The sequence below is a fragment of the Sus scrofa genome, chromosome 8 (genome assembly GCF_054392235.1).
Source record: "Sus scrofa isolate SSC_HxYL_T2T_F1_AM1 chromosome 8, Sscrofa_HxYL_maternal_Yorkshire_Landrace_v2.0, whole genome shotgun sequence".
Classification (NCBI taxonomy): Eukaryota; Metazoa; Chordata; class Mammalia; order Artiodactyla; family Suidae; genus Sus; species Sus scrofa.
Genome location: NC_139390.1, coordinates 123,819,968 through 123,845,549, shown reverse-complemented (window position 1 = coordinate 123,845,549; position 25,582 = coordinate 123,819,968). Strand labels below are relative to the sequence as shown.

General features: G+C 35.3%; 2 long non-coding RNA genes across 15 annotated transcripts in view; both read left to right on the top strand.

The window, feature by feature from the left end:
- LOC106507803 (uncharacterized) overlaps positions 1-25,582 on the top strand; it is a 638,301-nt gene that overhangs the window by 492,380 nt on the left and 120,339 nt on the right. The gene's annotated exons all lie outside the window — the stretch shown is intronic.
- LOC146401024 (uncharacterized) lies at positions 1,010-5,965 on the top strand. The gene is made up of 2 exons (XR_014811973.1): positions 1,010-1,490; positions 2,058-5,965. It is a non-coding gene; the product is annotated as an uncharacterized LOC146401024 (long non-coding RNA).

Sequence of the window (25,582 nt, the reverse complement as noted above, 5' to 3'; positions counted from 1 at the left end):
TATTCAGTTGTACACATTTAAAAAGTAGATGTTTAAAGGGAGTGGGGTTTCTCTTTCGGTGGTGATGGTCAAAAATGTGGTAGTTATGTGTATCTGTGATTATTCTAAAAGCCATTGAACTGTACACTTTAACATAGATAAATAAGTAAATAAATAAGAAGTAGCATAGGAGTTCCCATTGTGGCTCAGTGGGTTAAGGACCCGATGTCTCTGTGAGGATGTGAGTTCAACCCCTGGGCTTGGTCCATGGGTTTGGATCCCATGTTGCTATGGTGTAGATTGCACATGTGGCTTAGATCAGTTGTTGCTGTGGCTGTGGGGCAGGCTGCAGCTAAAACTCCAATTCGATCCCTAGTCCAGGAACTTCTATATGCTGCATAAAAAGAATAAACTAGTATAACAGTGTGAATTTAAAGTGTCAATATTCATAATACACATGAATTATATTACTCACTTCAACTGTTATGAAAAACTTTTAGATGTTAAAAATTTGCAAGGTTTATGTAATTTTTCAAATATTATTATATGGGTCTCAGACTAAAAAAACCTTGAAAACTGCTACTAAATAACCCAAACTCATATGAGTGAGTAGATTAAATAAAGTTCTTCAGTGTTGCCAAATTACAGAGAGATTTCAACTAAGTTCACCAAAGATGGCCCTATCAGGGCCTCCCTCTGTTACATAATTTCTACCCCCTCCTCTGTGGCTTTTTCTTGCAGTAAAGCCTTGTTGCATATATGACTAGTAATTTCCTGCCACTGGAGGGAAACTTCTACTGTACTGATGGTTGCTTCCCTATGCGACAGAGATTTCCCACCTTTCTCTCTCTGCGAATCTCAATTAGGTTTCACGCTATGGTGATAATCAGGCTTGCTCTTACTTACTCACTTGAGGCTATAAAATCTACCATGAGTGAGGATTTCTCTATTTTTTTCTTTGAAAAGTCTAATTTAAACAAATTATTGAAGTGTAGTTGATTTACAATATTGTGTTAATTTATGCTGTACAGCACAGTGATTCCATCATACACACACACATATCCATTCCCATATAGGTTATCACAGAATATTGAGTAGATTTCCCTGTGCTATACAGCAGGTCCCTGTTGACAATATATCTCTTATTTTTTTTTTTTTTGTACGGTTTCCTGAACTACCTTGGTCCCACTCTAATAACTGGGATTTAGATTCATCGAGGTCATAGTTAGCCCAATCATCTAAAAGCCCAAATCCCTGAGCTTTGTAGGGTGCCATAGCAAGACCCAGGGAATTCGTAATTAGAGCAAGAAATTTTAATTTTCTCTTGAAAGCCTTTATCTTATATGAATCCACTCGTATTCTCATCAAACTGTACTTACTCTGTCTTTATCTTTATTGTGTTATCTACGATATATTCAAATAATACCTATGTTTTATTATTCAACAAAGGATGGTCCAATCAGAGTCAGATCAGAGACGATGATTTATGGTAGAGAGGAAAGCAAATAAAAGTTTCCTAACGGAAGGATCTGCAAAGTTGCTGGCAACGCAGCCAGGCAGTATGTGAGCAAAATGTTCAAGGATGTATTTTATTTTTATTTTGTTGGCTGTGAAATAAATATTGCATAGTTGAATCAGTGGATTTTATGTGTCAGGCACTATTTCCTGTTGCACCCAATCACTGCAGAGCTGTCAAAAGCAAAGTGTGCATTTGAAGAGGGCTACCCTCTCTGTACGGAAGGAGAAGGAAAAAAGCCAGGAGGACTGACAAAATGCATCCTGATGAGTACCTCTCCATCTCTTTTTAAAGCTTTTTGATTTTATTCCAATATTCACAAATGGGAAGTCTGAATGAAAAGTAATTGAAGATAATAGTTTCAAAAGGATGCAGAGAGGGAAGTCTTGCATTTTCTAAGCAGATGACATGACCACAGCTTCATTGCAGATTGGAAAACTCCACCCCCACCCCTACTCAGTAGCAAAATACATAGAATGTGATGAGATGAGCATTTTATTATTTATTTTTTAATTTTTTTGTCTTTTTGCCTTTCCTGGGGCTGCTCCAGTGGCATATGGAGGTTCCCAGGCTAGGGGTCGAATTGGAGCTGTAGCTGCTGGCCTATGCCAGGGCCACAGCAATGCAGCATCCGAGCCACATCTGCAACCTCCACCACAGCTCACAGCAACACCGGATCCTTAACCCACTGAGTGAGGTCTGGGATTGAACCGGCAACCTCATGGTTCCTAGTCAGATTCGTTAACTACTGAGCCACGATGGGAACTCCGAGATGAGCATTTTATATGGTGGGTGTCTGGTCACCGACCTGAATGTTACAGCCACATCAGTGTAGATGAGCATCAAGAAGAGGCAAACGAGAGTGCCCAGGAAACAGCAAATGTCAAGAGAGTACAGGCACGGAAGCAACAATAATTCAGCACATGCCCCTGCCCAGAATTTGATTGGAATTACACGGCAGAGGATGGCTTATGATAAGGCCAGGGAAGATCCAACACACATATGTGAGATTTAGACTTAAGCTTTTAAAACCGCTTTTCTGGGCAGGCCACTCTGTGTTCTCAGTTTCCTCTGCCTCATTCCTGAGAGACAGAGCTCTAGAGACTTAGACATTGGCTTTCGGCTGTTTATTAATTGCTGTATATGTTTGCTGCTGTTACATGACTCAAGAGCCTTAAGGTATAAATAATTAAAATCTTGGCTCTCCGTGGGCACAAACTATGGTATAATAATACCAGTCCCTTCAGAGTATCCCTTAATACTGTACAGATACTGGAATTACTCCCACCTCCTCACACAGGTATGTACCCACATTCTCACCAAAGGATTCAACTCTGTCAAACTGAATGCTTTAAAAAAGTTATCACTGATTTCTGTGGTCTAAAAAATTCCCCTTTTACAATGTAATGAAATAGCTTGGGATGATATACTAAGTGATTAAACCGGTATTACTTCAGCACCTTTGATAATGTCATAGTAACGGAAATACTATTTGACCTAAGAGATATCTACTCTAAATGGGCTAACCAAACAATTTTGAGAGCTGAAAGTCTTCACAAGGTGGCAATGATGTTTTCCTTTGTCCAACATTCATTCAGGCACCTCAGAGATTCCCATGTCTGAGCATGCGTCCATCTGTTTGCCTCTGCTGTGCCTCTGCTCACTCTCAGCCTTAGCTGGTTGAAAGGAGTGAATTTCGAATGGTGAAATTATAGGCATTTTGACAGGCCAGTGGAGAAATATTCTGAGGGTGGTAAGCTTCCCAGCATCCCTCAAATTTAAATGACAACAAACAGTAGGGTTTAATTTCTTCAGTCCAGATTTTAGCAGGATTCTTGTCAGTCAAAGACATTCACAGAACACCTGCCCTATATAAAATATTTCTCTTCACATACTAATTCCCTGCCTGACACTTGACAGTTTTTATAAAGAAAGATGGGAAGCTGAGTATTTGCTCTGTAGGATGGAAATTTGATTCATGGCAATTTACTTATTTAGAATGAAATTCCACTGTGATAAAAACCATTCATACCTATGGTATTCATTGCAGAGGAATCTTGCCTGTACCTCAATTTGTGCTGGTTTCTTAATTTTCATAAAGGAGGGTATTTGCTGTTCAGTCTTTTAAGTGTATTTGAGTAGGCTTTTCACATAAGTCCAAGAGTAAAGACTATTGTTGAAAACAGCTTAACTGATTCTTTCCGTCTTTGTATGGAAAAGTGGGGAAGACAAGAAGCTAAAAAACTGTGATTATATCGCTTACATTATATACAGCCTATATCCTAGCAAAATGTAAAGCCCATATGTCTCTTTTATCTCTTGAGTGTACTTTGAGGTGGGAATTTTTTTTCCCAGTTTACATCAGGTATTGTTTTTCTTTCATAAAATGGTTCTTGCTACTGGGAAATCTGTGAATTGGCTACATTCTCCCAAAGTAAGCTCCTTATTACACTTCATATGGATCTTCTGGTTGCCAAATTAGAAACAGCCCAATACAGAAATTGGCGTAAGAACCTTTATGATCCTATTGAGCAACACTTTCACTTATGTGCTGGGTCAGTATCTTATTATAAAAAATAAATCTGACCTCATATACTAGAAAGAATAAAAGTAAAATAATACTCTTAATTCTTAGAATAAAAGATCTGAGATAATCTTATAAACATAGTTTTTCTAATTGTGCCTCTATGCTTCAGTTTCTGTCACTTGTAAAGACAGGAATTCAAAATACTTGTTTGAGAGAGAAGACTGCATTGTGTGTAGCATAATAATCGAAAAGAAAAGACATTGTAAAGGTACACAGTCATCCCTTGGGATACACGGGAGGTTGGTTTCAGGACTCCCAAGGATATCAAAATCCTCAGATGCTCAAGTCCCTCAAGCCCCTTAAATAAAATGGTGTAGTATTTGCACATCTTCCTGTATACTTTGAATCATCTCTAGATTACTTGTAATACCTAATACAAAGTAAGTGCTCTGTAAATAGTTGCAAATACAATGTAAATATTATGTAAATAGTTGCCAGCATGTGGAAAATTCAGTTTTGCTTTTTTTAAATTTTCTGAATTAAAAAATTTATTTTTTCTATCCATGGTTGGTCGAATTTGCAGATGTGGAACCTGAGAATATGATAGACCAACTCTAATTAACATACAAAATACTATATATTAAAAGCGTACAATTCGATAGGCTGTGTATATATCTGTGCAAGCATTATTACAGTCAACATACTGAACATGTCCATCACCTCCCAGATTTGTCTGAGAGTCCTACTCCCTGCTCCCACCCCATCCTTCAGACAGCTTATGTGCTTTATGTCACTATATTTTTGTGTACATTTTCTAGATTCCACACCAAATGAAATTATTCAGAATGTAGTTTTTTTGTTTTGTTTTGTTTTGTTTTGTTTTGTTTTTTAGGGGAGGGAAGGTGCCTTGCTTCTTTCACCTAGCATAATTATTTGAATTTTTTATTCATTTTGTATCAATAGTCCATATATTTTTATTGTTGCATAGTATAGATATGTCATGGTTTGTTTATCCATTCACCTATAGATGGAAATTGTATTGTTTCCATTTTAGGCTCTAGCAAATACAGATATTATGAGCATTTGCGTGCTGGTCTTTAAATAGATGTGTGTTTTCTAATACCTTTTTCCTAGGTATTAGTTAAGTACCTAGAAGTAGAATAGCTGTATTCTTAATATTTAAACAGAAAAACCTAACTCAATATTTTCCATAGTGTTGTCATTTTACATTCCCACCAGAAATGAATTCTAGTGGCTCCATGTCCTCACAAACATTTGGTATAAGTCTTTTTAAATTGTAGCCATTCCAATAGCTATGTAGTGCCTCTCATTGTGCTTTTAGTCTGCTGATTTAATTTTTCTATGCTTATTTGTCAAGAAGATGAACTTTGGGGTGATGAGTGAAAAGAAGTAAAACCATTTAGTTTCTCAGACCTCCCAGCACCACAGGGAACTCAGAAAACCTGGAAGAATGAATGTTCTTTTTATTCTGTCTACAAGTTAATTGCATTTATTTATTATTCACTATTACAGTGATTATACGATGTTCAGAAAAGTTATATAAAGAGAAAAAAATATTAATGATTTTTTTCACCTTGTCATCTTTACTGCTCACATTTTGGTCTATTTCATTCATTTTCTCAATCATAATAAAATTACTAACATTTATGTAAAACTCATGGTATGGCCCAGGATTAAGATATATAGTCATATATCTTATACAATTCTTTCAACAATCTTGTAAATAGATATTATTTTCCTCATTATATAAATTTTAAAAAACAAACTTGACTTAGAAAAGGCTTGTATCATTGGGCCATTAACTAGCATAGCCCAGATTTAATTCAGTGTATTTCTGACTCCAAAAGGTACATTTTCAACCTCTTTAAAATAGTCTTTTGAGTAGTCAGGTTTCTTAAAATGTCCAATTAAAAAAAGAAAAAGATAACTGAGTTTTAATTGCATTGAAAGAAATTCTTTGTTAGAGGTCAGGAAGCTAAGACTAATTAGACTGATCAGACTGATTAAACTGATCTTTCTAATAAGAGTGATTAGAAAGATGGAATAAACAGACTTGGAATAATAGATACGGCTTAGTGCACTAATATTGTGGAGCTATGGTCCTTGTACCAAGCCTGCTACAGAATAGCTATGAAACTTTGTTCAAATTATGTCATTTCCCTGACTTTATTTAACATTTCTCAGATGAGACTGTGTTAGAAAAACTCTAAGATAAATTACATTTCTGAAATATTTTACTGTGTTTTGGATGGAGAAGTAATGAAGTGACTTCCCAATTCTCAGCTCTCAGGCAGTGTCATTCAAAGCTAACAGAGCTAATCAGAGGAAGTTATAAGAAGATTGCTGACTGGTCAAAATATTGCAGAGGCACATCTACAAGGGTAAAGTAACACATTTAGGAAAAAGAAACAATTCTACTAAAATGACTGACTATGAAGTCTTACTCAATTCAGATGAAGAATTTTCAGTTCATTGAAACTGGTTGTTAAAGATATTAGTTCAAATGCCAAGTTATTAAGAGAAGCAAAATATATATCCATAAATCAAACTAAGGTTCACCACACCTGCAGATTTTCTCTTCATTCATTGTAGCCGTAGACATTGAAATGAAGCTAGATGTCTTAGAAAAAGTTAACCAAGATGTTAGAGATTATGTATTAAAAGATAAAAACTATTAGTGAATGTAAAAAAATAAAAACTGAGAGGTTCTATATTTGACATTTAAAATTAAATAAACGTATAATTAAGGGAAATAAAACTTGCTCATGAGATCCATGGACTGTAGAACATAATGCCAGTTTTAAGGACAAATGAAAATAACTTCTTTTTTCTGCTCTAGATTACAATGTAAGAAGCTCATTAAAACCTTATGTGGTACAGAGTAGGTGAAACAGACTAAATTTGATTGAGATGATTCTGGAGAAATAATTGGATATTTGAGTCATAATTGGATATTGAATGAATCTAAGGATTACTTACAAACGTTTCCTTTATTTTGCAGTTGATGTTGAAAAATAGCTTGGGTTTTCTTCAGAATCATTGATGTTAGCAATGGAAAGAACTTTATGGTACTATTAGTTCAATTTTCTTATTTTATACTTGAAGAAATTGAGCCTCAGAAGTGTATAAAAAGTTGATCACATCATAAAAGACAGCATTTCAACAGAAGAGTCTTTAGAGTTACTCTCAAGCAGAGAATGATTTGTGGGACCTTAGGCATGGTACTTAGACTCTCTAAGACACTTTTTTTTCATATGAAAGCTGAAAATATCAATGTTTATAACTAAATTTTGAGAAATAATTTAAATAAATTACATTTCACTGAATCTAGAACGTTATTCTAATGGTCGCCTTTATTTAGTATCCTTTTATTTAGTATCACTAAACAAGGAAAAGACCTAAAATTCTTTGTTTCATTTATAATTTTCTATTTGCTACATATATAAAGAAATTTTTAAGATTTTTTTGAATATTAAAGTTAAATATAAGAAAAATACATTAGGTATTTCTAAAACTTATTATATTCACAAACTTACTATTTTTCAGTCACCTTGAAACTTAAGTTGGTCAATGTCCATATTGTTGCTCTTTTGTGTTTTCATTTTAAATGATTTTTATTTTTTCCATTATAGCTGGTTTACAGTGTTCTGCAATTTTCTACTGTACAGCAAGATGACCCAGCCACACATACATATATACATTCTTTTTCTCACATCCTCCATTATGTTGCATTGTAAGTGACTAGATATAGTTCCCAGTGCTATACTGCAGGATCTCATTGCTTATCCATTTCATAGGCAATAGTTTGCATCTATTAACCCTAAATTCCCAGTCCATCCCACTCTCTCCCCCTCCCCCTTGGCAACCACTAGTCTGTTCTCCAAGCCCATGATTTTCTTTTCTGTGGAAATATTCATTTGTGCTGTATGTTAGATTCCAGATATAAGTGATAGCATATGGTATTTGTCTTTCTCTTCCTGACTTATTTCACTTAGTATGATAGTCTCTAGTTCCATCCATGTTGCTGCAAATAGCATTATTTTGTTCTTTTTTATGGCTGAGTAGTATTCCATCATGTACATGTTTTTTGTTTAATTAAATCATAGTATGGTTCTCTGTGCCTTCAAAAGTATTGATATTGAGCATTTCTTAAGAAAGTGATACACTGTTATCTTTGGTATTTTCCCCGACATTTTTAACACTCGTTCTGGAACTGTCGATGCTGGCATTTTACTATTTATCTATTTACTATTTTTTAAAGTTTTATTGAACTATAGTTGATTTATAATGTTGTGATAAGTTCTGCTGTACAACAGAGTGATTCAGTTACACATGTACACACATCTATTCTTTTTCAGATTCTTTTCCCACATAAATAATCACAGAATATTGGGTAAAGTTCTCCATGCATGTCCCAATTGGCCAATCATTCCATATACTAGTGTGCATATGCCAGCCCCAACCCCCAATTTATCACTTCCCTGCACCTGTCCCTTTTGGTAACCTAAGTTTGTTTTCAAAGTCTATGAGTCCCTTTCTGCTCTGCAAATAAGTTAACTTGTATCCATTTTTTTTTTTTTTTAGATTCCACATATAAGTGGTATCATATGATGTTTGTCTTTCTCTGACTTTACTCAATATGATAATCTGTAGATCCATCCGTGTTGTTGCAAATGTCATTATCCTATTTATTGTTTGTGGCTGAATAGAATTCATATATATGAATATATATATATATATATATATATATGTATATGTATCACCTCTTCTTTATGCAGTCCTCTGTTAATGGACATTTAGGTTGCTTCCATGTCTTGGCAACTATAAATAGTGCTGCAGTGAACACTGGGGTATATGTATCTTTTCAAATTATGGTTTTCTCCAGATAGATGCACAGGAATGGGATTGCTGGATCATACAGTAGTTTATTTATTTATTTATTTATTTACAGATGCATAGTTTTTTCATTTTTAAATTTTTATTGAAGTGTAGTTGATTTACAATGTTGTAATAATTTGCTGTACAACAAAGTGATTGAACTGTACATGTACATACATACATTCTTTCAGGTTCTTTTCCCACATAGATTATATTTCTATTAAACATAAAATTTTCACTTTTCCTTGCATTTTTAATCACAGAATGTTGGAAATGTGAGCAACTTTTGTTCAAAGTTGATAGAAAGATTCTGAAAAACTGATATTTAAAATGGGGTTTATTCCTTGTGGATAACCCAACTATATCTGCCCTTGGTTTCTTTGAAGTTTCTCTCATATGTCTTGAGGGATCTAGCAGTATTCCTACTTTTTAGTTATAACAACTTGTTTATGATAGACAGTCCTTTCTTGCATAGTTGAGAAATAATACATAATAGAGATTATTGCATCTATGTGTATCTTCCTTTTTTAGATCCTGAAAGCATTTTGTTGGGGCTTTTCAAGAAATAATAAATAGTGCTCATTCCTCTGATGAGTTTTCATTCAAAAATATCACCTTTAGAGTTCATTTCCATGTTTATCTGCATATGCTATTTCTTATCTATGCTCCTTTGCATGCATGATCCTTTTCAATACCTTGATCTAGTATGATATTTTAAAACCCATTTAAAATAACAATTAAGCTTAACATGTGTGGTAGAACCCAGTGGATTGAAAGAAGAACAACTGGGGCAGCAATGACCAAGTTTGTACATGTGCTGACAATGTCAAGTAGGCAATTGTTGTTTTGCATATGAAGATTTTAGGAAATCACCTATTTTAAGAAAAGTGTATTTCAAATGGTATTAAAATATGAAAAATAGCTGGCACAAAATTAAATATAGTATAGTTAACATTTAAGAACATCTGCTTATAAAAGTTCAGTACATGGTAGCCATTGTTGTTATTATTGTTATAACATTGTCTAATGGGGCATTTTGAGAGTCTTTGTTAGTTTTCAGACAGGACAACACCTTACTCCTAAGACAGTGACTTCCTTGGGAAGTTTAGACATCCAGCCTTTTCCTGCCTTGATAAATCATATTTTGATTATTCTCAGAATTGTAGTTTCACCATAGCTTTTTTTTGGGGGGGGGGGCTTTTGTCCTTTTGGGGCCACACCTGTGGCATTTGGAGGTTTCCAGACTAGGGGTCTAATCGGAGCTACAGCTGCTGGCCTATGCCAGAGCCACAGCAATGCTAGATCTGCAACCTACACCACAGGTCATGGCAATGCCAGATCCTTAACCTACTGAGCGAGGCCAGGGATCAAACCCACAACCTTATGGTTCCTAGTTGGATTTGTTTCCACTGCACCACAACAGGAACTTCTCACCATTGTTCTTACACAAAACAGTAATTCACTGCTCCCTCAGGATATTTGTAGAACTCAATGTTTATATTATTTGGTCACAGAATCGTTTATAAACACAGTTTTAAAATGAAGAATATATTCATTTTGACCTGGTGGTTAAAGAATTTTTTATCCATTTGTGAGTTTTGAAATATTAACGAGGGTAAAGCTTCTTATTGCTTAATCAATTTTAGATCCTGTGACTTTAATGGTCTTGTATGTTTTCAAAATACTTGGAACAGTAAAGCAGTTTCAATACCCATATCTGATGTAGTTATTTAACATGAACCCCTTTCTGTCTCATATTTCTTCTCTGCTAATTTCCACCTATTTTAGCAGACAAAATATTAATGTGGAGTGCTATATAATAGACAGTTAAAGCACATAAAACTATGAAATATTTACTTATTGTCTATATAGGCAAGAAGTGGAGAAAATGTTATTAAAATGCATAGGCCTCAAAACTCTAATAATAAACTTAGAAAACAATAGGCTCTATAACATCTGAAGACAAAGCCTACCTATTTTGCTAACAATGATCACATAGGTAGCATTTACTCAGTGAATCTGGGAATTCATCTTCAAGGATGTGGCCTTGTGGGTTACATTTGCTACACAAACCAGGGAGTAGCATTTCTGCAAAAATAAATAAATAGCGGGAGTCCCTGTTGTGGCTCAGTGGTTTATGAACATGACATAGTGACCGCAAGGATGTGGGTTCAATCCCTGGCCTCGCTCAGTGGGTTAAGGATCCAGCATTGTCATTGCTGTGGCATAGGGCACAGCTGCAGCTCTGATTCGACCCCCTAGCCCAGGAACTTCCATATGCTGCAGTTGTGGCTGTAAAAAGAAAAATAAATAAAAAAGTAGATACACTGATAGATCTTTTCTGAAATATTTAGATCTTTAACATACTAAATCTACAGATCAGATGTTTCCATTTTCACCATTACTCTATTTTTTACCTGTTTTGCCCACTGAGAAAGCTATTTTCTATCTTTTTAACAAGACGTAAGATTATATATTATCCCATTATTCTTTGTACTTTGTTAGAGAGTTTTGGGCTTATTTTTTTCCAAAGGAACTCCAGATATTTTTGATCACTTCCAAGCTAGAGGGATGAGTAGAATAAGTAGTGATAAGCATAGACTCTGGGGTCAGAGACTTAAAAGAACCACTTTTCCTTGTAAAAAGATATTTAACCTTAAGCATGTCACTATATCTCTAATAGATTTCAATTGTTAGAATGATTAGATAAAGAACATACATGCAAGCATCTAGCACATGGTAAGTGTTCAGTTTGTTTTTCTTCAATTTTATTTTATGGTTCAATTAGTTTTAATTCTTTAAATATTTTTATTTTTACATTAAATCCTATTTTCGTTCAATATGCTATGTGGCTGATTGTATTATTGGCTCCAAGCTTTCACTCTGAACCTAGGCCTTTAAGGCTGTTACTTTTCAGTTTCTCTATTAAAGCAATGGAGTATTCCTACTCCTAACGCTAGGCTCAGTCATGTGAGTTTTTTGAACAATAGAAACTAGGTAAAAATGAATGTGTGCCTTAAAGGTTCTTGCATGTTTTTAATTACTCTGCTATTAAAATTGTCAGGTTTATTTTAAGAATGCATAAGAACATACCACTGCTATTTATGAAATGTATCCATATGGCTTTATTCTTTGCTTTTTTTCTGAAATTCAAATTTAACTGTAATCCTGTATTTTATTTGGTAATCTTAATTCTTATGACTCTATCATTTCCATAGGAAGATACCCGATAGCACTTCAGTCCTAGGAAGGAAAATACAGCTGCTCTAGCTGAAGTACAGCATGAAATAGAGATACCAAAACAAGCAAACAAACACAAATGCCTGTCATTATTCAATTACGCATGCATAGATGACATGATTTTATACTAAGAAAATCAAAGAGAATCTAATAACTATTTGAATAAATACATGATTTTAGTAAAGTTTCTAGGTAAAATTAAATGTATGAAAGCAAATATATTTCTATATTTAGAAATGTACAGTTAGAACATAAAAAATAAAACATGGTACCATTTTCAATAAAATTAAAAAACACCAATTACTTTGGAATATATAAAATATTCAGAACTCTATATGGAGAAGCAAAACATTTTTGAGAACTTTAAAAAGACAAATTGAGAGATATACAGTATTTCTGGATTAGAAAGTGTCACATGTTAAAAACGTCAGATCTGGAGTTCCCATCATGGTGCAGCGGAAACGAATCTGACTAGGAACCATGAGGTTGTGGGTTAGATTCCTGGCCTTGCTCGGTGGGTTAAGGATCTGGCATTGCCGTGAGCTGTGGTGTAGATCGCAGACACAGCTTGGCTCTGGTGTTGCTGTGGCTGTGGTGTAGGCCGGCAGCTACAGCTCTGATTCAACCCCTAACCTGGAAACCTCCATATGCTGCGGGTGTGGCCCTAAAAAAGACAAAAAGACAAAAAAAAAAAAAAAGATCTTCCAGAATTAATCTTTAGATACAAAATTATCTTTACAAAAATCCCATAAGTTTTATTTATATGCAGAAGTGGCAAATTAGTTCTAAAATTTATTTAAAAGATGTAGAAGTCTGAAAACAGCAAAGGCAATCTTCAAAAAAGAAAAAAAATCAGAAGACCCCACAATACCAGATAAAAAGATTCGTTATTGGAGTTCCCGTCGGGGCGCAGTGGTTATCGAATCCGACTAGGAACCATGAGGTTGCGGGTTCAATCCCTGGCCTTGCTCAGTGGGTTAAGGATCCGGCGTTGCTGTGAGCTGTGGTGTAGGTCACAGACACGGCTCGGATCCATCATTGCTGTGGCTCTGGCGTAGGCCGGTGGCTACAGCTCTGATTAGACCCCTAGCCTGGGAATCTCCATATGCAGCGGAAGTGGCCCTTGAAAAGGCAAAAAGACAAAAAAAAAAAAAAAAAAAAAAAAAAAGACTCGTTATTTGGTTATGTAATTAAGGATGTAAAAACTTATCAATGGACAGAACAGAGACTCCAAAAAAAGACCCTCTAAATAGAATCACCTTATATACAAGAAACACAACATGGTAATGCAGTGAGAATAATCTGGTTTCCCTAATAAATGAAGGTAGGTCGATTAGACATTTATTTAGGGAAAAATACATCTTGACTTCTGTTTTACATATCACAAAGATAAAATCATTTAAAATTACAAATGTAAATGTGAAAAGTACAACAATAAAGATTTAAGAAAAAATAGAAACAGTTTTATGATATAGGACAATTAAAGGTTTTAGAAGACCTTTTAAAGATGTCCTTTCTTCTTAAAATGTAAGACATTATATCGCTAACAAGACATTCAACTACCAAGACAAGACTCAGGAATGTATGGGACCCTAAGCAAAGTGAGCACTTAGACTCTTTTGGTAACTTTCCAGGTAAGAGGTTAAAATTCAGAGTCTGGTGGCCCATGAAATATGAATATCCTGGCTAACATACTTGCTTTGTGCTAGGAGCCTGAAGCAGCTCTGGATAGCAACTCTGGGTGGTAGTAATTCAAACGTACCTCTGGGCTCTGCCCTCCCCCTTCCCCTGCCCCAAGCTGGGGCTTGTTATTGTTACTTGATTGTTTATTTTTTAATGACTGGCTGCATTAGTTTAGTGAAGTCTATTTCTCCCTTCATAGTGTTAAGCCTCTTATATTGTTCCTCAGAGAAGTGCAGTCTTCAGTTTGTCCACAGTCACCCTGGGATGACAGTGATCTGACAGGGCTCGTTTAGCTGTTTCTTTCTCTGACCACGCCCAGCTGGGAAACTTGACCTGTTGCTGACTGACTGCTCTGTCATGTTTTAGCTCTGTCCTGAAGCATAAATTTCTCTACAAACGAATCCAGTCAAATCTGGGCTCCTTAGAAGGAAGAGTCCCTGAGATCAGCGGAAAAAAAACTTAACTAAGCTTTATGTAATTTTCCCAAGGAGCTAATATAACCAAATAGCTGGTTATTTTCAACATATGGTAACTTTAATGGATTGAAGGTTTTCCAGACTGAACTTCTGGCATCCATGTCTTACCTTGGATTTTGTTCATTTATTCAACTACATAAGTGTGTAGGGTATTTGTCTCAGCAAAGACTTTAAAGAGTATTAAAATAATTAAGAGATAAACCAACCATCATTGGGAACAGATTCTAACAGGAGACATATGACAGAACTTGTACATAATTACTACAATATAGAGAATTATTGTGAAGTGTCCTGTGACTAGCAGAAAGAGCCCCGAGGAACCTGGAACAATCAATGCCATGTTAAAGGAAAAGCCAGCATTTGAGCTGGATGCCAAGAGTGGAATGGGATTTCATAGGATGACAGTAAATTATTATTACAGCTAAAATTGCATTGTTTTAATATGTGTCCATGCACTAGTCTATGCTCATTACATATATTAAATTATTTAATTTTCACTAACCTTTATTTAATATGCCTAGATGTTACTATTACACTCAATTTATAGATGAGAAAAATGAGGCACAAAACTGTTCTCCCTTTTAAGAGAAGATATAGATATAAACTTCTAGAAGAAAGAAAATATATGATGAGAAGTTTGCAGCATAGTTACATATATTAATCAAGTGAATTGTGATGTGCTGATTTAAATTAATTAAATAATATAGGAAGCAGGGGCTTCCCATTGTGGCGCAGCAGAAATGAATCAGACCAGCAAAATGAGGTTGCAGGTTCAATCCCTGGCCTTGTTCAGTACATTAAGGATCTGGCGTTGCAGTGAGCTGTAGCATAGGTCACAGACATGGCTCGGATCCCACGTTGCTGTGGCCAGCAGCTGTAGCCCCGATTAGACCCCTAGCCTAGGAGCCTCCATATGCTGTGGGTGCGTCCCTAAAAAGCAAAAAAAAAAAGGAAACCACAAATGCAAAATGTTTTTACAAGTTAAAGTTCCATTTTTGGAAAGGTTCGTAGCATTCATTTTCGTTTGGTAATATTTAATACTAATTAAATAAATCATAATAAATTGTTCATCTGTTGTATTTAAATATTACCTTCGAAATAATGACATAGGAATAAATAAATCTATCAAATGTGGTAAAAAACTAAATGTGGATTCTGCAAAGATATGAGAAGGCAAATGGTTCACCACATAGTAGAGACTAACATGGTTAAGACTTAAGAAATTAAGAGAATGGCGAATTCCTTGTATTTATTACCTTAAAAATGTGCATGAACAGTACAGAGCATAGCAAAAGTTATCACTGCTGAGAGATCGACAGTGTCCATTTCCCTATTTCTTACTAGTAAAGAAAACTCTCTCATTACAAGTTTAGGTCCTTGCCCCACATCACACACCAGAATGGTTATTGTCCTCAAATGAAATGTAAGATTCTTTATTCCCTGCAGCCAGTTCACTAGTGATATGGTGTTTAGCCCCAGGGATTCAGTCTCTTGCAAATCAGATGAGTATGAAATGCCCACTGATTTCAGAAACAGCTCCACAGCTGGAGCACCATAATGGATCATGAAATATGATGAAAAACCTAGAAGTCCCTCACCCATTGAGGTGGTTATTACACTGGCATTTAAAAAGTAATGGGTTATTTTCTCCTTTGTGGGACTGTCTCATTTTTTCTCTCTGATCTTTACACCTTGTTTTACAATATTCTGCATGACAAAATAAATGAATAATAATCACATATTAAGTACATATTAGTAAAACCATATTATAAAGGATTCCCCTTCAAGGGATGTAAACATAACACTACAATGTCATGTACCTTTAGCATCTGCCCTGTGTTCAAGTGTGTGGCCAGTTACAGTTAGCAGAGTTGCCCAAATATTAAAAATATGTACTTATTCACTTTGTACTTCTCTCGGAATTAATAGAGTTAGAGTCCCCAATGCTAATCTCTGTATTCTCTCTGAAATGAGAGGAGCATCTGCTCACACAAGGCAAGGTATACAGTACAGTAGGCCTTCTGGTGATGACAAAGTACCTCCTCAAAAAGAAGAGAAGAATCTTTGGGAACACTAAACTGAAGTGACAGAGGAAACTATAGTGAAAAGAAGCTCATGAAAATGGAGAGGAAACCCTGGAAGCTGTATATGGACCAAACATAATAATGAGAATTAACATTTATCAAAGACCTAATGTGTGGCAGGTGCATCACATCTATTATCTTTAAGCCACACCATGTGTGATAGTGGACAGATGTGGAAAATGGGCTTCAAAGAAGGTGACTGCATGAAGGAACTCCCCCCTGCAGTGGTGGTTTCCGAATTCCCTATGGGAAGCTTCATTTTTATAACTCTCTGGATAATATTAAAACATGAGCAAAGGGCAAATGCAATTATCTGAAGGGTGAAGCTAAAGACGCTCTGTGTCGCCTCTTGACGCTGCTGACACAGCAGGGCACAGCAGCGCTGGGATCCATACACACTGTCTGACCATCTGACCAGTACTGTGTTTGTTGTTCACCGCTTTGCACTGCCTCCTAAACTATTAGAATCAACATCCCATGAGAGTTTAACACTGGGTAACTTCTAAAGGGTAAAACTAAGTTATAAAAATCCTCTCTCCTAAAAAAGGAAGATGGATATCAAATTGTTTCATTCGTCTGGAAACTCTCTAGTGCTCTCTCCAAAGTTAAAGGTTATCATCTGTCTCCTAGACCTGCCCATAGCTCTGAGATGCTGGGCATACAGAGCCCATAGCACACCAGGAAGTGCACGCGCAGTGTGGCTGCCTCGCCTCCTACTGTGTATCTGACCCAATCTTCCCATTGGTCTCCTCCCACGGAATTCTCAAAGCTGTTCATTCAAGAACTCTTTCATTGTCAGAGTGACAGTAATATGATGTCTTCTGCTCCACTTCATCACAGATGTGATAAGCCGCCTGAATAAACCACAAAAAGGGAAAAAATTCTTTTATGTGCCCTATTGACAGATTTGGGGTCATCCGCTTGTGAGCGTTGTCCAATAAAATACAGAAGGCCTAGTTAAATTTGAATTTCAGATGAGCAATGCATAATTTTTAATGAGTATAAATATATAAATGGTAGTACAAATATGAATATTACTCAAAATATATAATTTGTGTCCATGAAATATTTGATTTAAACTTATATTAAAGGTTAGTATTTATCTGAGCTTCAAATTTAACTGGGCATCTAGTATTTGACTTGTTAAATTTGGAGACTCTACCTGTGTGCCAGGCATGAGACCTGGTCCCAGGACTCATGGGGCTTAGTCTGGGGAAGTCAGATATGCAAAACTCAATTTTAAAAAAGTGATAGGTTCTTCTTTAACATATTACAAAGTGCTTTGGGAGCCCAGACAAGGAAGAGCCTAACTGAGAATGAAAAGGAAGCAATGACTTCCTGATTTACAGCTGAAATGAAGTCAGAAGATAAATTCCTGCGTGCAAGGTCTAAGGAACTTGCTATAGAGTTAGAGAAATAGGGCATAAATACAGGCAAAAGGAGCAAACTATGCAAAATAGCAATACTGGAAATACCATTAGGGAACCCATAATGAGCTGCTAAATAGTTTGTATACTAGTGTTCTGTAAGAGGGTCTCACTTGTTGCTTTGTACACTGCTCACTGAAAATGGATTTGATTTCTACAATCAGAGGAAACTTTCTCTGAGCCCTGGATAGAATCAAGTATTCACTAGTGTCCCCCAAAGCATTTTATATGTACTCTTATTACTGTACTTCTCAAATATCTCGTTAATATTTCTGTTCTTCTTTTAGGCTATGAATTCCTCACAGGCAGGGTCTTTTTTAATCATCTTCTTTATATTCTTCTTATATTCTAAGCCCCTAATTAACACGTGATGCAGTGTAGGTGCTCAGCAAATATTGAACTAACTTTGTTGGAATTAATGTGGAAGAAAATGTCCCTTCTAGAGAAATAAAAGTGCTGAAAATTGAAGTGAAAACCACACATGCCTGTGTGTGGGAGCTTTTTATGTGTTAACATGCATGCTTTTTGACAGTGTGTGATGACCAACAACATGCCACAGAGGCCGGTAGCTACAGAAGCATTAATATAGCAGTAGTAACAATAATGAGAACAAAGAAAACTTGGGTAATAGGAATGAAAAATATGACAGCAGAGAAGAGTTTTCACGTGTTACCCTATTTTTTCATAAAATCTGCTTTTATCATTTTTTTGGGGGTCTTTTTTTGCTATTTCTTGGGCCGCTCCCGCGGCATATGGAGGTTCCCAGGCTAGGGGTCCAATCACAGCTGTAGCCACTGGCCTACACCAGAGCCACAGCAACACAGGATCCAAGCCGCGTCTGCAACCTACACCACAGCTCACAGCAACGCCGGATCCTTAACCCACTGAGCAAGGGCAGGGACCGAACCCGCAACCTCATGGTTCCTAGTCGGATTCGTTAACCACTGCGCCACGACGGGAACTCCTGCTTTTATCATTTTAATCCAAGTTTTATCCCTCCAATCAATCTCATACCTGTTACCTAAACTACTGAATAAATGATCACCTTTCAAACTTGATATTTTAAATTTCTTTTTTTCTTTCTATATTACTCTTTTTTCCAACACAAAATCAAATTATATATATATAAAACATATATATAAAATATATACAAAATATATATATAAAATATATATAATATATTATATATATATATATATCCTCAATGAAAAGCCCCATGAGAGCTAGGAAAATAAATTAATATTAATTGATTATACTTACTTGAAGAGAAACAGATTTGTGTTCTCTCTCATTACTTTCCAGTTTCAGCAGCTTGCTCTGTTGGTTATCCTCAGGTCTAATTACCTTCATTTTTACCATTTTTTTTTGGTCATAATCCTTATTAAAGCAAAAATGTGTGCATGTGTGTGTGTGTGTGTGTGTGTGTGTGTGCATTGGGGGTTAAGCATTTAGCATATATATAAGTATATAACATGGGATGATAGTTTTAAAATGTAGACTTTGTATGCATGTACAAATATAAAATGCATATTGTGCATGTATATACATATATATATGTATACATATATATATATGAAGGGCTTAGGCATATAGCATGAATGAGACTTTTAAAAGAGCTCTGTGAGTGCACATAATTTTACTTGAAACTGAAGTTGAATATTAAGAAAGGGTGGATTCATCCATGTTTTATAGAATACCAGGTACACTGTGGGTGCTTAATAAATGTTAAATAATAGTAATCTGCTTCTATCCATTTATCCTCTCTCTGCAATTAAGCACTGGGGTGCCAAATTATGTATCAGGCAGTTTTTATTAGGTTATATTTTTCCAGGCAGCAGGTGGAGGATTTACGACGTGTTATGCATTATAGATCTTCCTCAAAACATCTTACCATGCAGTTTAAATAGATAAAATTCTGACCCACACCCTGCAGTGAGATTGTCAAGGCTAAATGCAGCAGTTAGCCTGTCTGCCTTTGCTTTCTTTCTCTTTCTCTACCTCAGTATTATTTCTTGTGAAAAAATAAGGCTTCTGCTTTTCTGAACAAATTATTCTTACCCTTATATAATTTGTGTTTCTGAGAAAATTTTTCATACACTTATAATGTAAAAATTCCCCATGCCAGTTTCAGGTTTTGATACCAGTAACTCTTTTGTGAGTTTCTTTTCTATTTGTATCTCAGCTGTATTTTGCTGATAGTTTGAGAGCTTTTAAAATTTGGACTCAGATATACACTATGTTTTAATGGTCACAAATGAAAGATAGACCATTTCTTTTTTTAAATGATTTTTATATTTTCCATTATAGCTGGTTTAACCATTTCTAATGCAGAGTGATAAAAGGAGAATAGTTATTTTGTTTGAGATGGAAGGAAAATGAGGCATTGATACAAATCAATTATAAAATCTTAGAATGTATCTTAAATGCCATCTAGTCCAACTCTTTATTTGAAAAATCCTTCTCTACTTTATCCCTGTCATGAAGTCTGAGGAATCTGCAGAAATAAATATCATGATGAGAAAGTCACCATCTCAGGAGTCAATTTATTCTATACTGGTGTTTTAAAAGATAAACAAGACAGACAAACCTGTAGCTAGACTCATTCAGCAAAAAAGACTCATCCAATAAATAAAATCAAAAATGAAAGAGAAGACAATTGATACCACAGAAATACAAATGATCATAAGCAAATTTATTTCTAGATAAATTCATCCATTTGGATAAATTTCTGGAAACATAAAACCTACCAAGAATGAATCATAAAGAAATAGAAAATCAGAATAGAGATATAACAAATAAGGAGATTGAATCAACAATTTATAACCTCCTGACAAAACCTGAAGATCAGATAGTTTCACTGATGAGTTCTACCAAATGTTTAAAGAAGAATTAATACCAATTATTCTCAAATTCTTCCAAAATTTTAAGACAAGAGAATACTCCAATTCATTTTTGCGGGCCAGTATTACCTTGATTGCAAAGTCAGGTAAGGGCACTACAAGAAAGAAAACCATAGGTGAATATGCCTGATAAATATAGAGGCAAAAATTCTCACAAAATACTAGTAAGCCAATGCAATGGTACATTAAAAGGGTCATACACCATAATCACATGTGATTTATCCCTGAAAAGCAAGGTTGCCATAACATATGCAAACCAATAAATGTGACACAGTAATGGCATTAATTAGAGGGGAAGAGAATATCATATGATCATTTTGATTGATGCAGAAAAGACATTTGATGTAATTCACCTTCATTCACCAAAATTTCATAGCAACTCACCAAATTAGATATACAAAGTACATATCTCAACATAAGAAAGACCATATATGACAAGTAACAAAATTTTAAAAAATAAAGACCAAATGAAGAAAATAAGATATACAAATGATACACATAAAGATTTTCAACTTCATTAGTCATTAGGGAAATAAAAACTAAAAGCACAATATGATACTACTTCACATTTACTCACTTAAATTTTAAAACTCTAGGTTTTTGAGGGAATACTAAGCCCTTTGAGGCCAGGGACCAGGTCTTATACCTGGTACATAGGTAGAGTCTCCCACAGTAAATAAGGGTTGTAGAAATGAGAGGAAAAATTCATTTTAGGGAAACTATAAAATGCTTAACAGAGGATTTAAGTATTTTACAAAGAAACCGAATTAAACTTAGTTTTCTGCTGTCATTTCTGTTTCAAACTGAATATTTAATTAATGTCTATCCACTCAATAATTCAAACATCCATGAAGGGATAACTGTAATCTTTCGTGTTTACTGCTATAACCTCAGGACTCAACCCCCTGGAGTCATCAGAATGCCCCAAACCAAATAGTCCCTCAGTAAATATTCATTAATTGAGTAAATGAATGAATGAATTAATGCTATTGTCACTTGGATTCCAGAAAAGGAGGTATTCATAAAACTCACATTACCAGAACAGCTAGCTACCAGATCCCTTCACAGCAGCACTCATATTGATTTTAGATTGAATAACTGGGGAAGATGTCTATGTGCTGCTCCAAAATGGCAATTGCTTCCTTTGTAGCCCACTCGAACATGAAACATTTGTAGCCTCCCTGACCTGAAAAGGGAATTCTGGGAAGTGTGGTTCAACCCAGGCAAGCTGACACATCACAAATCCAATACATTCGTGCATGATAGATTTATATTCAGGAAATCCAGTAGAAAAGTTCTGGGAACATCACATGGCAACATTCATGCTTTTAACCAATATTCTAACTACTTATTTCCACCCAAATTGTCCTCTACAAACTTGAACAAAATTGGATTATGGGATTATATTTTGTAATCTATGCTAAATTGTTTTCTTCAGGTCAGAATTTCTCAAACTAAAGTTTCTTACTAAGGGGATTTGTACTTTAGCATGTCCAATCCCAAAATTGGTGCTCCTAGCTACTGCTTCTTCTTCTTCTTTTTTTTTTTAGAAGACTAACTAATTATAAAAGCTAATTATATCCTTTGAGCAATCTTATTCAAGTTCCAGGTAGACAGGATCTCACAGGTGGTTCTGGGGCCTTAATTATGACAGCATTATTTTTCTCCTGGGGCTTAGCACCATTACACCAGCAGCTTTTAGTCATTTTCTTTTCACTAATTCCCTTGCTTGCATTTGGACTCAACATTAGATCTAAATCAGATCTATGTTGGATTTATGTTGCTATTTTAGAAAGGGAGGAATATTTTTTGTTTTGGGTTTTTTGTTTTTTTTTTTTTAATAGCCCATAGCTTATTTTATTTATGTGGCCACATTTCTGAGTTGTAAATTTGAGCAGAGGCAACAATAAAGAAAGGAAACAAGCCATTGAATAGACTGGGTGGTAATTCTCAAAAGGGGTCTGCTTCATAGGGGGTTTGTTTGTCATCGTTATTGGAGAGCAGCACTATCGAAGTTGAGTGGACAGAGGCCTGGTGTTGTGGTCGTTCTCCCACGTGTGGGCAGCCTGCACCATGAAGAACTGTGTCCCATTCCTTATGTCCTTTAAATGCCCCCACAGGACATATCTGTGAATGAAATACCTGTTCATAATTATCTGAGCCTAGAAGTAAATTTGAGCCAAGAACCTAAAAGATATTTTACAAATAAACTCAGCATTTCTTTGGCATGAATTTAACATTATGAAATTATCACAGAAGTGATACTGCCTTATAAATCAAAGGAAATCATAATTTTTTGAGGAATATCACTAACAGTTATTTAACATTTTGAAAAAACACAGCGCTATTAAGAAAATTCTTCCTCTTGTCAGTGGTTCTCCTACTGTTAGACTCAACAGTATATCTTCATAACCAGCATTTTGTAACAATTCCACTATGAAATAAAATTAATAGATAATATACTTAACACATACCTAATATATCTAACCCAGCACCACACGTACACACAAAGGCTTTGAATTTAAACAAGTGTGTTTGAAATTTTAAAAAGCTGGTGTTGCTGAACAATAATACAAAAAGATAGAAGTGTGTGTGTGTGTGTGTGTGGAGAGAGAGAGGGAGAATGATTTTGGAAAAGTAAACAGGTATTAGATCATTTAGAACTTTCTGCAGCGTAATTGGGAGTTTGCTGATTTTATTTTGAAAATAATATAAAGCTATTGGAAGCTTATAAGTAAGAGTCAATATTCATTTACTTGAAAAAAGGTTAAATAACAACCCATATGCCATACTTAGATCTGGCAGGGAAAAAAAGAAAGACCTCTTCATTAAGCTTACATATTCAGATAAAGATAGTCAAAAATCATGCCTTTCTCTGCTAGAATGCAAGCCTCGAGAGGGAAGCCATTTTCTTCTTTTTAAAATAAGGATGTGCATTTGTTAGGCAACTGCTTGTCCTGCTCATCTACTCATGCTCTACATAAAAACCATTTCATTACTGACACTTGAGGTGATGGCTAGTTGAGATCTCCAAGGGAAAAATAGCGCTTGTGACAAGAAGGTCTCTATCACGGCAACCGGTCCTGAGGCCGGATTGATACTCATCACCCCCGCTCCCACCATGTGGTCAAGCCCTCAGCCAGCTCTTCCACTGGTCTAGGTTGCTTCCATGATGGGGTGGTGAGCCAGATTTCACCCCTGAACCTCTGAACTTTGGGTTGCCTTGACCTTACCAGGCCACACTGGCTGTAACAGTCCTTCCTATGATAAGCACACAAGCAAAAAGAGAGGCTCCTGTGAATTCCCACAGGCACAGAGACACCTCCTCTTTGTCATCATTCAATAGCAGCAACCCTAGCTTCACATAACAGTAAGATCACGCGCTTTCCCTGAGTAGTCTCAGTGACCAGGCAATATGTGGAGTCTTCAAGTTCAGCGGAATTCCGTCATGACTCCTGTGATCATTGATTTGGTGAATGCACCCTTTCTATTCCCATTAAAAGAAAAACAGGCCACATTTATGTGGGACAGACAATGGTATATATACATTCAGTATCCCTCTGACCAGTTCTATGTTAGTACCTCATTTCCCTCCAAAAACCAACAGAGCTTTGAGGGAAAATTATCCTAAATACAAAATATGTCTTGATCTTTACCTCTAAGTCTTTTGCGTGAAACAATTTTAATTCTCATAAACAATAAAACTCTATAGGAGTTTACATGGCTTTACGAGTATTTTATTGCATCTGTTAAGTATTGCTTGAATAATATAAGCTGTTGACTACAGCTCTACTAAAAGGATCTCATTATTAGTGTATATTACAGTATTTTTTGTATGTTCTTTATAGATATTAATATAAAGGTCTGTTAATATCCATTTGCAGAGAGTAATTTTGTTGCTTATCAACATTAATCTAAACTTCTAATTAAGTTTTATTCTTATTAGTGTCCTTAAATATGTAAAAAGCAAAAAATTAGTTCATTTTACACTGATTAGAATAATACTATACATATCAAACTCACAAATATTATTCACTCTTTTTTTTCTAACATATGTACATTCATCACACTCTGTATTAGTTGTAAACTAGGTGCTGGTAATATAAACACAAATTAAACATAAAATATGATGAAGATACTCTTCTGTAAATTTCCAATGATAGAATGTATAAAATTTAGAAGATAAGTATTTTTTTAAATCAGAAGACACCACGTTATGTCAGAATAGACATCTTGCAGCATGAAATGAGTAAAGATTGGAGCCACATGAAGTTTTGGTAATGAGTGCTAAAAACTGGCTAATTTCCATTTTATTAGGAACCTGAATCTAGCTTATATTCACTTAGAAGTTCATTACCTTTCCAGGCAAATCTAATCTACATTTTTTAGGTCATTCTCCACCCTCTCCATTCACTCTCACAAAGACCAGCTAATGGATATCAGCTTAGGAAAAGGCCATTTTCCTTTTCTCATGCAATTAACATCCTTGATTGAGCATATAGGTTATGGGCTTAAAGGCTTTAAAAGAGATAGAAGGAAATATTGGGTTCGTAATTTTACTTTCCACTGATGTCTGGGTAGGAGATTTAAAGTTTGAGGAAAATAGGTGTCTGTAATATTTAGAACTTTGTCAAAGAAACAATAAAAAATGAGGAAACAAAAAAATCTAGTTAATTCATCAGTTCAACAGAGATACATAAGAGAAGGTCTTTCTCTTAAGGAGTTTTACAGCCTAGAATTTATAACAAGATATTGTATAATTCCCATTGTTCACACTCTACAGTTTTTGAGAGAAGCTAGTCAGTAACTACAAACATCAAAACCTTTCACATTGCCCCTAACAGCCCATTA